Source organism: Aptenodytes forsteri, unplaced genomic scaffold (genome assembly GCF_000699145.1).
Source record: "Aptenodytes forsteri isolate BGI_AS27 unplaced genomic scaffold, ASM69914v1 Scaffold76, whole genome shotgun sequence".
Taxonomy (NCBI): domain Eukaryota; kingdom Metazoa; phylum Chordata; class Aves; order Sphenisciformes; family Spheniscidae; genus Aptenodytes; species Aptenodytes forsteri.
In genome coordinates, this window is record NW_008794444.1 from 2,165,784 (window position 1) to 2,178,064 (window position 12,281).

The following is a 12,281-nucleotide window of genomic DNA, read 5'->3' on the forward strand; positions in this document are numbered from 1 at the left end:
AAAAAAAAAAAAAAAAGATATCTGGAGCAGTTAAATATGTGTTAGCTAATAGCTACCTGTGCTGTGTCCTTTCCAAATTGCTTCCGAGCAGGAAGGTGATCAGAGCGGAGCAGGTACAGTTGGAGGTGTCTAGGGCCTGAAACCTGCTCAAACGCGTCGGACGGACTGTGTTTGGCTTGGAAAATAGGGAGCTGTGCCGTGGCGTGCGTGCGTGCGCGCGTGGGGCTCGTGTCCTCGGTGATCGCGGGAGTGGGAAGGGAGGGGAGCAGGGCGAGGGTGCATGATGCATTTTTTTTTTTTCTTTTTTTCTTTTCCTTTAATGATTGAAGCTTTCCAACCCTCCGAAAGGGGCAGCTTAGTTGAAACCAATAAAAACTGGAGTGGAAAGCTTGCCAGAAGCCTTGGCTCCCTGAAGAGTGCAGGTGGAGAGAGGAGATGGGAGCTGCGGGGGGAGGCAAGCATGGCCCTGCGTTTCTCTTGGAAACGAAAAAAAAAAACAACCACCACCCAAACCAGCCCTCAACCTCTTCTGTGCCAGCGAGGCTTTTCCACCCCTCCATCCCACTGGGTGCTGGCGCACAGGAGCAGACCACAGGGTCCCCTCCTCTGCCAGAGAGCTTTGGGTGTCTCTGTGCCTCCCCAGCCGGGTGCTGCGGGGTCCCCGCAGCCTCCCGGCACCCCACGAGGCAGCGATGGGTGCTTGCTAACGGGGACCGAGCGTCCCCGGCACGGCAGGGCTCTGCGTGGGCGCTTGCAGGGGTGCAGAGCGCCTACAGGGCTACGGCAGACCGGGGGGATCTCCCCACTTCTGGGGAGCCCGGGCACACGTGTAGGGGGCTGGGGTTATTGCTGCCGTGTCTCCGGGGCCCCCTCGGCCCCGAGCTGACACTCTCATTCCTGCCTTTAGAAGGGAAATGTGTGGCCCGGGGCATCGGCGACCTGCTGCCTCCCCTTTGATGCCTGCATATCAGACATAGCCATGCCAAAGAAAGAATTTCATTTTGAAGTGGCATCAGCTAAAGGCGAGCGCCTTTCAGCTGCCTGACAGGGCAATTACACACATCTCCGCCGATCTGCCCCGCCGCCGATAACCCCGGCCGCTGCGGGGCCGCTGGGGTCGGACGGGGAAAGGGGGTCTCTGGCTCTCGGGGCCGTGGGGAGGGCACTGCGGGAGGGTGCCTTGGTTAAAAAAAAAAAAAATCACTGTGCTTTTTTTTTTTAAAGAAAAAAAAAACACCAGTTAAAGAAAGAGGCTTCTCCCAGGTTTGCTTCCCTGCTCGTCGGTGCATCCCGGGTTGTCCTGGAGGCTGAAGGCCGTGAGGGTGTCGCAAAGCTAAGCAGCATGCGCGCAGACGGCTCTTGGATTTAGATCATTCTCGTTGTACAAGTCTCCAACTGCTTTGCTGCGTTCCTGCTGCTTTATGGATCTGTTTATTTTGGTGCTTATTTCCGCATCGTGTTCAAATGATGAAATCAAAGCTTCAGCCCCGTGGAGGCAGAGGCACCTGCTTTTCCGTAGGTGCTGCGAGGGGAGAGGTTGTCCTGACGTGTACGCGGCCTTTGGCAGATTTTCCTTTGCTTTGGTTTTCCCGCCCTGGCACTGGGCTGTGGGTTGGTGAGATCCTACGTGGGGTGTTCTGCTCAGAAAGCGTAGGAAAAAAAAAACCAACTGTTTTTTAAAAAAAAAAAAAAGTAGTATTTCAATTTTGTAAATTTTATAAGAATCTAAACTGTGGATATAAACCAGCTGACAGTAAAAATGATGTATATAACAAAATATTCATGGATGCATTAAGCAGTTTACTGGAGCACATCTAAACTTGTGCATTTAACACAAACTGAACGCAGGGGCTGAGGGTTTCCCTCCCCGTGTGCTTACGTCGCTCTGTCCCATGCAGGTGCCAGGCTGCTGTGTGCCCTCGTGCGATCAGAGAGGCGTTTAGCAAAATTCTCAATCCGATAAATTGTTTAAAAATAGGAAAATACAACAAAACTGTCAGGGAAACCAGAATCGGGTCCCTTTCTAGTTTCCAGCTGGTAACCAGTGGCGTTTTTTTTTCCCCCACCACTTCAATTCGCTCTGGCTTTTGCTGGTGATAATCAGAGCTCTCTTCACTGCCCTGGCAAGGGGGAGAGGGGTTGCTTTTGGGAAGCTGCAAGTTAAGCGCCGGTACAGAGAGACCCAGGAATTCCACGCAGCATTTCTGGCCGTTGTTTTGTGCATTTGTTGCAGCAGTTGTGCGGTTTAATCCTGCGCTCTGGAATTAGCGTGATGACCGGTCCCGTCCGTTTCCTGAGCGCTGCTTGCCATAGACGTGCCGATTTGGTTTCTTGCTGGCTTATCTGTATCAGAAACTACCTTGCTCACGCAGCAGAGAAGAGCTGGAGCGTTGGTTTAGTCTCAGATAGCCAGTGTTTAGCTTTGCTTAAAAGTATGACAAATATACCTGCTTTATAAGTGCAATAATTCCTCTGACTGTGGAACGTATTATTTGCAAATGTTACTTATTTCAGAGCGAGCGAGCGCTTTGTTTGTGGCGGCTGGCACAGAAATCCCTGGAAGGTCTGAGATAAGGCGTATCAGTTTTAATCCCCCTCTTACTCAGTCCAAGCTGTGAACGAAAGGGGAACGGGTTGAAGGTGAGTGTGCAGCCACTTCCCCACCATCTGGGTGTCCTCCTGGCAGCTGTGGCCCACAGTCCAGCATCCCAAGAAGCGTGGACGGTAGATGCTCCGCGGCTCACCGTGATGCGACTTCGCCTTTGTGCCTACCGCAGGAAGGCTGTGACTTTTGATACCTAAAAAGTACTGTCACGCTGAAGTCTGTGCGGCTTATGGATGTAGGAAATGAGGAGAGTATCTCGGCAGGGTTTAGTAACCTCCTGTGGCTCCAAGTGAATTGCTCACAGTGGTTGCTGGTGAGGGCCGCTGGGCGTTGTGCAGTAACATGATTGCTGGAGCGTCGGTGAGGGCGCGGGGTAAGGTGTGCTGGAAAACAGGGTCCCAGGCTGTGCCATGTGTCAGGAGCTCCCCCCGGAGACCTGTGGTTACCCTGATCCCATCCCCAACCCCTCCTCTCTTGGCTTGTGGGATCCCAAGAGTCTTCTGGCAGGACTTTCTTCTCCCAGGCGAAAATTTGCCCGCAAGTCAAAGCTTACAGCATCATTTTGAGAAAAGCTGCTGTCCTGGAGATGCCGTAATTGAGGAGTGCCGCTCAGACAGCCAGGCTTTGCTTGTAGCCACAGGGTCCGAGGCTTTGCAAATTAGTTTCTAAAAATGCAAATTGGTTTGGAAGAGAAGCACCGAGGTTTGTACATTGCTATTCTGGGATGAACACAGAGGCTTTGCTACGGAGCCAGCAGAGGAAGACGGAGGCCCTTCTCGTTTTGACTGCAGTGCTTGGACACCTCTGGCAAACTTCTCGCCTATTACGGTAACGATTAGCACAGTCGAGCTGTGACGGCTTGAAAAACTGTTGAATCTTGGCATCGAGAGATGCTTTGTTCTCTTTATTCTGGGGTTTCATAGCACGATAGCAGGTCTGAAGGTCCTCTGCTGTGCATGGTCCCTATCTGAAATCACAGGACCTAAACAGGTATGAGGAGATACTACTGCCCTCCTATAGATAAGGATCTTGGGCACAGAGAGATGAAGAGGCTTGGGCACCAACACGTGTGGAGAGCAGGCAGAGCCAGAAGAGGTGTCTGACCACCTCAGTCCCTGTCCTGTGATCTAGACACAAAACTCTTCTCTGGTCTTGAGTCTGTCCTTCTGAAGATCTATCACTTAACCTCAAACCTCAAAATCCACCTCAAAAAGTGGTGGATTCCTGCATAATATACTCAAAGAGGAGGCTACAACGTCCATGTCATTCTCTAGGCAGGCACGATAATGACAAGGGAGTATCAGAAATGTCCCAGACACTGGATATTTCCTTCCCTTCATGGATCCTGCATTCAAGTTTGGAAGTGTAAAATAGTTTTTTTTAATACATTATTTTCACCTGGCTTCTTAAAGAAGCACCTCACACTTGCTCCTTATTTGACAGCAGAGCATCCACCCAGACACAAGCAGTGAAGGGAAAAATCCATCAATCAGTGCTTGCACCTTAGCAGAGCCCAAGGAGGGCTGAGGCTGCAGTGAACTCTGGCTCTGTTGGATCAGCTGTGAGTCATTTATTCCACCCAGCAGATGAACACATGTGCTGGGACTTTGGTTTCGCACGGTCCATCCAAAATTTGCCCTGACTTGGAGCCCCGTGCTATTTTTCACACTGTCAGCATTTTTCGTGCACAGCCTCCTGCCCGATGCTGTGTTCTAAATGAGAATAGCTTTGCAGAGGGCATGGCCCCATTGACACCTTGTGTCCTCCCAGGACTCCGGCTTGGCTTTGCGAAGAGCTGCTCTGAGCCCGTTTGCTGAGCGGTGGCAGCAGAGTCAAGGGGAGAGCCCCTGGCATCCGTGTCCACCAGAGGCATCTTCCCCACCCCCGGGGGTGTGCTTGGGGGGCAGACCACAAGGGTTGCCCGGACCTTTTGCACAACCAAAAGCCATCACCAGTAGGATTTCACCCTAGAAAAGACCTGTGATGAGCTGCCTCTTCCATGACATCAGGAAGCCAAGGAAAGCTTTATCCAAACCCAGCCCTACGCTTTGGATCTGTTCATACACCACAGATGTGGCTGCATCTCGACGTGCTCACCTGCCTTTGGTACTCTGTAGCTGGCTGGTTGTATTTGGTCTCCCCCTTTTCCTGGAGATCGCAGATGTGCAGATCCAGGGAGACCACACAGTTCCCAGAGGAGAAGCTGGCTCCCAGTTCTAGCAGACTATGGATGGAAAATGTTGATGTTACTCTACATTCACCAAAAAAAAAGTCTGTGCTAATTCTCTCCAGTGGTTCACCTAGTGCTGTAGGAGAAGGCAGGAACACAGCAAGCCCATAACGATGTTTTTCCGGAGTACCCACCAGCCTCCAGCCATTTACAGGTCAGAGCTTCCTGAGCCAAAATTAGGGTCATTGTATTTAATAGGCCAGCATGAATTTTACATCCAGAAATTTATAGAATTACTTATAAACCTTATTTTTTTTTTTTTCAAATCACCATTATCCTGTGCCAGTGATTTCCACAGTTTGCCTATCCATTCCTTTTGAACCGTTTCCTTTTATTTGTCTCGAAACCATCACCTAGAAGTTCATAGTCATGCCCCATAGTTCTTGTGGTTTTGGACACAGTGAGCCCCTGCTTCCTATTCCCTTTCTCCGCACCAGAGCTCGCATCTCCTCTGCTCTGCCAGATCTATCATCCTCATCCTCTGCTGTGCCCTCACCAGGCTGAAGAGGCCCTTAGGTCTGCTTGCTTCGGTGGAAGTCGGTCCTTGCTGTTGCTCACCCTTCTTGGTGCTATTTCCAACGGTGCCATCTCCAGGAGGTTAACAGGGTTTGGGCAATAGCGGTGGAGGGTGGAGATGACTGGTAAGATCCCTTAGCAAGTTAATCAACTTGCTGAAATTGTAGAAATGTATTTGTAAAGCATGCATCGGGGCCTACAAAAAATAATGCATCGCTTTAACCCTTAAAGTTTGGGAAGGGCCTCATTGACTGGTGGCAGCTCCATTGCACACAATTGCGTGCACGGATGACTTGGGGCTCCTTTGCAGCATTGTAAAGGGCTTTGCACCCCTTTTCCTCTTCACGGAGAGGTGCTGCTTGGGGCTCTGCTTCTCCGGGCCCCCAAGCAGGGTAGGCAGCTGCCTTCCAGCTCTGTCCCCAGCCACTTTGGGGCTGGGCAGGGAGCCCACGCGCCCTCCTCTCCAGCCAGGCTCGATGCTCGTGCCGGTCGCGCACAGAGGTGATGCTGTTGGGTGGGTTCTGGCTGGAGCAGGACCTGAGCACCACCCTCAGATAATTGCCTTTGTGTTGCTTTTATGACAGGGATTTAAAGCCCTTCTGAGCTCCTGCGTGTTTTAGCTCTGCCCTTTCCCGATTAGATAATCTCACACCTCGTGAATGCGTTCGGTAACATGAATTACTCCCCTCATGCTTGAATAGAGACCACAGGCTTCTTGTTGCTGAAAAACTGAAGGCTTGGCTCGGTCTGGAGTCCCACAGGCAAAGAACAAGTGATCTACCTGTCCCTCACCTTTCCTTCCAGTAACATGAGATCGTATGTTATGAAGTAATTGCCTGAAAGAGGCTGCACTGTTTTACACGTTAGATTATATGGAAGGCGGTAGGCATTTTGCATTGCTTTTATTGGCTTTGCTCGTTTTGTCTGCGCTGTAATGCACACCTGCTATTTAATACCAAAATCAGTGAAATCCTTCATGCCAAGGTTAGCTAAGACATGCTAAATTGATTATACACCTCACTGGGGGAGCCCTGGACGGGACGGGTGCGTACAAGAGGGCTCATGAGGGGCTGCCTCCTGCTGCTCCTGCTTGCCAGGCTGGGGCCGGCTCCCACCCAGGGACATGCTGGGTGCATCGCTTTTGATAGTGAATTAAATAAATAGAAGCAAACTCTCCACTTGAATGCCACACTAAGCAGTTATCTCCAAGGGAGAAGGACTGGGGAGCTCAATGAAGAGCCACCCATGTACTTTCTTTCCTGTCTTTTGGAGTTTGTCTCTTAAACCTCCTTCCATCCTGAGTATGTGGGAGCATGTGGGTGCAATGCTGTATGTGCTTATAATACGCTGCTCAAGCATCAAGTGCTTCTGCGTGGTGCAGAGAGCTCTTCCTGCTGGCCAACGAGGTGACAGAGCCGGAGCCGGGCAGAAGCTTGTCCCTTTGATGGGGGTGTTCTCACAGATGCTGGGTCCTGCACAGCACAGCTGAGGCAGCACCTGCCAGCCACAACGCCATCGCCCGCTGCAGCTTTGAGCTTGACCGCACTGGTGGACCCGTTGCTTTCAGTCTGAGGGACCTGTGAAGAGAGTCTGCAGCCGTCACGATGGGGTAAGGGGTAAGCAAAGGTAAAATGCTTCTCAGGGCTGGCGAAAGCTCTTTGGGGAGTTAGGGGGTGAATGGCTGAAGCTGTGGGTTGGGTGTGGGGCTGATGGAGACACCATGGCCCCATCGATGCTGCACTGGCTGCTCATGCGGTTGGGCTCTGGGGGGCTGCGCCCTGGACCTGCTATGGGGGGAACCCATGCTGCTGGGTTGGTCCTGGAGGAGAGTTTCTTGCTGTTGGTTTACATCAAAAAGGAAAACTGGGGCTCTAGGACATGCCCTTATTCCTGCTTCAATTCTCATGGACCCGACAGCCAACCTGAGTGCCACTTGCCTGCAGCGGTGAGATGGGGGTTGGTCCCTGCTTGGGCATCTGAGTAATAGAGCTCCAACCCAGCACGGCACAGTGCTCCTGTTCTTCATCACAGAAACCCTTACCCAAGGGCCTTCAGGTCATGAATGGGTCTGGAAGAGGCACTGAGCAAGACATCCTGTGAAACACACTGATCCTTCCCGCTTCTGGACTTGGGGGATCAGAAACAGGTATTTCTAGGTGTCATGTGAAGAGACTTAACATATGCAGCTTGAGTAGTTGCTATTTATTTTGGTGTTTAAAAGTATTAAAAATAATCACTGCAGTGTTCCTTGAAAGACAGTTTGTAGAGTTGGACAGTTTCCCAGTAAGAGGCAGTCCCCAAGGATTGTTTGCAAAGATAATATTTTTAATTTAATTAACCAATGGTAGCATTGAGAGGGACCAACATGTGCCTCAGTAGCAGGGTGAAATTGGGGAACAAAATTTAATGGTACAAGCAACAAAGCGTAGTGAGAAGGGTTGCATGGTTTGCTGAGCAGCTCTTCTCTTGGACATGGCAGAAAACAAAGAACTGGGGTCTTTGCTGATCAGAAAACAACTCAGAGAGCCCAGGTGACAGAACCTGGGATGGATAACGTGAGGATGTTCCCCTAGAGCTGTCAAAAGCAGGACTAAAATACTGAGTGGGTTTCTGATCCCTGCATTCATGATAAATTGTTTCAAACCTTATTTGACTGCTATGAGGATCAAATGATCTTAGAGAAGAGCCTGGTCTTGTTCTGCCAGGAAAATTGGAGGCTGGAAGGGAATTGAGTGTGCGTCTCTGCGTAAATCCCAACAAGAGGGAAGGGCTGCTGGTCTCTAAGTAGGGACATTTGGGGAACTGGGAAAAAAATTTCGGAAGTGAGATCCCAGATTGGCCATTTCAACAGGTCTATTGAGGACAAAAATCTGTCCTTGTTTGGAGGTGACTCCTCTTTACCAATGGCAAAGTAAAATGTGGTCCTCAGGACAGCAGAGAGCAGCTCTCCTCTCCTGGGGGGTCCCTGCAGCTTTGGGCACAGGATATCGGGTGAACATCTTGCGAGGACCCAAAGTCACTAAGGGAGGACCTACATTCCCAGGTGTCACCGCGGATGTCACCAGCTGTGGTCAAAAAAAGGGCAGCCCTGCTCCTGCTGCCAGAGCAGGAGAGGAGGAGTGACCTCAGACCAAGTTATTTCTCGTCATCAGGATGGGGATAGAAATGCCCTTTCCTGGATTGATGGGTAGTAGGGGGGACATGGGAAGGGGCAGTTGCTGTGCCCAACCAGACAAAGAGATTTGGAGGTGGCTGATGGAGGGTGGAAGAGGGTGGGGGGCCCTGTCTGACTCCCTTGGGTGCTGGAAGTAGCTAGCATTATATGGCACGCTTCACAAATTGCTTTTGCTGTAGCTCGAATAATGGCTTATAATAACAAGATGGCTTGTGTGGCCTTGGGGCAGCACGGCTGCTGGATGGGGGAGAGGAGGGCTGGATTTTCTTTTCACCTCTGTCTGTGTGGTCCAGGGTGGGTCAGTAAATGGCCTCATGCCTCAGTTTCCCCCCTTGCAGGCCAGGAATGCACTCATCCTGCTGACAGTAACGGCGATAAATAATATCTCGCAAGTACCCACTATTTAAAAAACCTTTTATTGCTTCCCGTTAAGCTGATGACTGTTAATGAGGAGAATTAAATTCACTGCCCTATTGCCATTAGACAAATATGTGCTCCATCTCCATCCGAAAACCCCATTGTAAATAACTGTGGAGGAGTGGAATAAACATCGTCCTTCCCAGGGCAGGGCCGAGCAGCAGGAATGAGCAAACACAGGTGTGGAAGATTTGTGAGCTTTAAAGGAGATTGGGGCTATTTGGGAATCAAATCTGGTTTTAGTTAGGAGCATCTTCTGCGAAAAAAATCCCAAACCACCAACGAAAGACCCCACAGACGGGGCGGGGGGGTCCCAGGGCAGGGCCGAGCAGCAGGAATGAGCAAACACAGGTGTGGAAGATTTGTGAGCTTTAAAGGAGATTGGGGCTATTTGGGAATCAAATCTGGTTTTAGTTAGGAGCATCTTCTGCGAAAAAAATCCCAAACCACCAACGAAAGACCCCACAGACGGGGCGGTGACGGCTGTCTGCAGCTGCAGCCTGGCCATGACGGCTGGGTCTGGGGCAGTGGCAGCATCCCAACATCCCGGTGACAACGGAACTGCAATGGTCCTGGCATTGCTCCCGCGTCCCGTCGTTTTGCCGCTTGGCATCCCCGGACCACCGCTCGATCTGAAGCCCTGTGTGGAGAAACCCTCCTGCAGCGGGTCAGCTCCTCGGGTTGGTGTCGTTCAGCGTGTAATTGGGGCTAAGCCGCTTACTTTATGTGGCAGGCTTTCCTTTCTGTCTTTCCCCTTTCCCTTTTGAAGGTGAAGGTTTTATGTGACTGAAATGTGTTAACGCTCCCATAAAAGTAAATGAAACACAAGCGGACGTTTTCTTTTTTTGGGCGCAGATGTGATTGGTTTGGGCCTGATCCAGAGGCCGGGAGAGTGATGATTAGCAGTGCTGAAGAGAAGGGCCAGGAAGTGTTTTCTGTAGGAAAGTGTCATTTGCGGAGCAAAATATGACATCTAGAAGAGCCAACTGTGTACCTGTTCTTTGGGGACGTGTTCCTCTCCTCCCTGCTCTCGCAGTCCTGCTCTGACGCTGCAGCAGGAGGGTTGTCTCTACTGTAGAGTTAATTTTTCCAAAGGACCCTTGATACCAAGCTCAGCCCATCCAGCAATTAAGGCTACCCAAATGAGATTGCAGGGCAGAGAGTTTTTTACATCCTAGGAGAGGTCCCTGATGCGGTGGCTGCAGAGATGGGACAGTTTGGCCAGCGTCTGCTCTGCCGAGCTGTGTTTGTCCCTGTTGCTTTACAATGCAGAGGCCAACAGGATGTTTTGCACAGAGCCCATGGCCTCCTGCACACATCCGCTGCTGTTGGTTTCTTATCTTGTTCTGAACAACTCATTTCAGACTCAGCAAAATCAGGAGCAGGGATGGAGTAAGTATTTCCTGACCTTGTTCATAGATGATGACAGGGGACTTTTCCCTTTGCCCTCTGGAAAAGGCACGGACAGGCAAGGTGGTGCAGAAATCTGCCACAAAAACACTCCCAAATCTTATTCCATCCCCACCTGGAGGAGCCACCACTTGGTAGATAAGTTGGCTGCGAAAGGCTGGTGGAACTTCATCATGCCCCGTGTTCCCTGAGGCTGGGTGGTGGCAGGACCGCTTTCCCCATCTGCTGGGGACTCATGGTGAGAAGCATCTCCAAATGACGGGGCTTCTGCCTGGCTTTGGAGTCCACCATCCCTGTGGCAGGTGCAGAAGAGGGAGGCCAAGGAGAGGATGTCCCACAGAGCTGCCGGTGCATGGGGCTCCAGGGAGGCTGATGGCTCCCCACAGCCCTCAGCTGGACCACACTCTGTGCCCGTGGGCCTGGGCTGAGCAGAGAGCCAAGTGCCCTTTGTGCAACCAAAATGAAGATTATTTGATCATTATTTGTCCAAGTTGGTATGAAGCCAACATTTATGCCAAGGTGGGGCAGCGTTACCCGCTGGTGGTTCCCTCTTGCTGCTCTGGACTTCACTTGGGGTGTCTCCCCATCTCTGGGAGGAGCAGAGCAGGCTCTTTGCAACCCCTAAGCTCTTGGGGAAGTTGGTGGTCAGACCACAGATGCGATTTCCTCAGCCTGTGGTGCTGTTTTGGAGATCGCAGTTAGGGCTTGAAACACCATCCCACGGAGTGAATGTGACAGATGTGTGCCTGGTGTGCTCTCTAGTATCTCCCATGCTCTTCTGAAACGTGCGAAAACATGACAGTAAAACCCAGACTCGCATGAAAAACCTTTTCCTTGCACTGAATTAATGCAAAGCCCCAGAGTCCCAGCAGCAGATGGTTCAGCTGCTTTCTCAAAGGTGGGTTATTCACTGAGACGCCTGTTTCGCAGGCACTGCCATCCTGGTCTTCACACATTTCTTCCAAAGGAGGAACTTCATTTGCAGATACCCCAAATCTGGGACCTACGATGGCAGAGCGGTGGCCTTGGCCTTTATTGAGGAACTGTCCAACTCAGATGTTGTGTGTCCATGCGTGTAAGCTGAGCGTCCTGTCTCCAGGACTATGTGAGTGAAACATGTCCCTCAATATTTCAGCCTCCAGAGTACCTGCGCACCTGACAAGGGAGATGTTGCCTAATGAGCAAGAGCACAGGAGCATGAAAGAAATGGATGGCCTTGCATCACCGCAATTGCACAAAGCTCCAGTGATGTCCAAGGCACTGAGCCAAGCTGCCCCATTTGCACGCTGGAGGTCACACCTCTCCAAAAGCATCTGCAAGGGTCTCCATCCACAGCTCCTGCACCTGCAGATGAAAGGACATGTCATCTCAGAGCTGGAACAGCTTTGAAAATCCCTCCTGTGGCTTCTGGGATCGCGTAACGCTTTGGCTCAGGTGACCCAAGGAGAGTGCGGCTGGGCGGGAGGAGATGTGGAGTCACCCGGGCCGGCGGTGGGGCTGCTCTCCATGGTGTACACCTGCATGTCTTGGCAAAATGGGCCCTGCGGCCTGGCAGAACTTTCTGCTGAATATTTTGGCTGGATCCGTGAACTTGTGCGGCTTTTGTGGCATGGAAACTGCCTATAATTTATGCTGAATACAGCCCTATAGATCATCTTGACAGTTCCAGAACATTATAAGATCATTTAGTCCTTTCTCACTAAAAACAATTTCAAACCACAGGGTAATTGTTTAATGATCAGTAGACGAGCCCCGCATTAAGCCCACAATTAAGAAAAAAAATCCGAAAACCAACGCACAACATCCTCCACCCCAATCTCCAGCAACTTAAAACCCAAGAACTGGCTCACCTGCTGTTGCACCCGGTGGCTTGAAATTGCAAAGGCAGTGATGGCTCATTGGAAAACTTCAGCGTGAGGTCCCAGCAT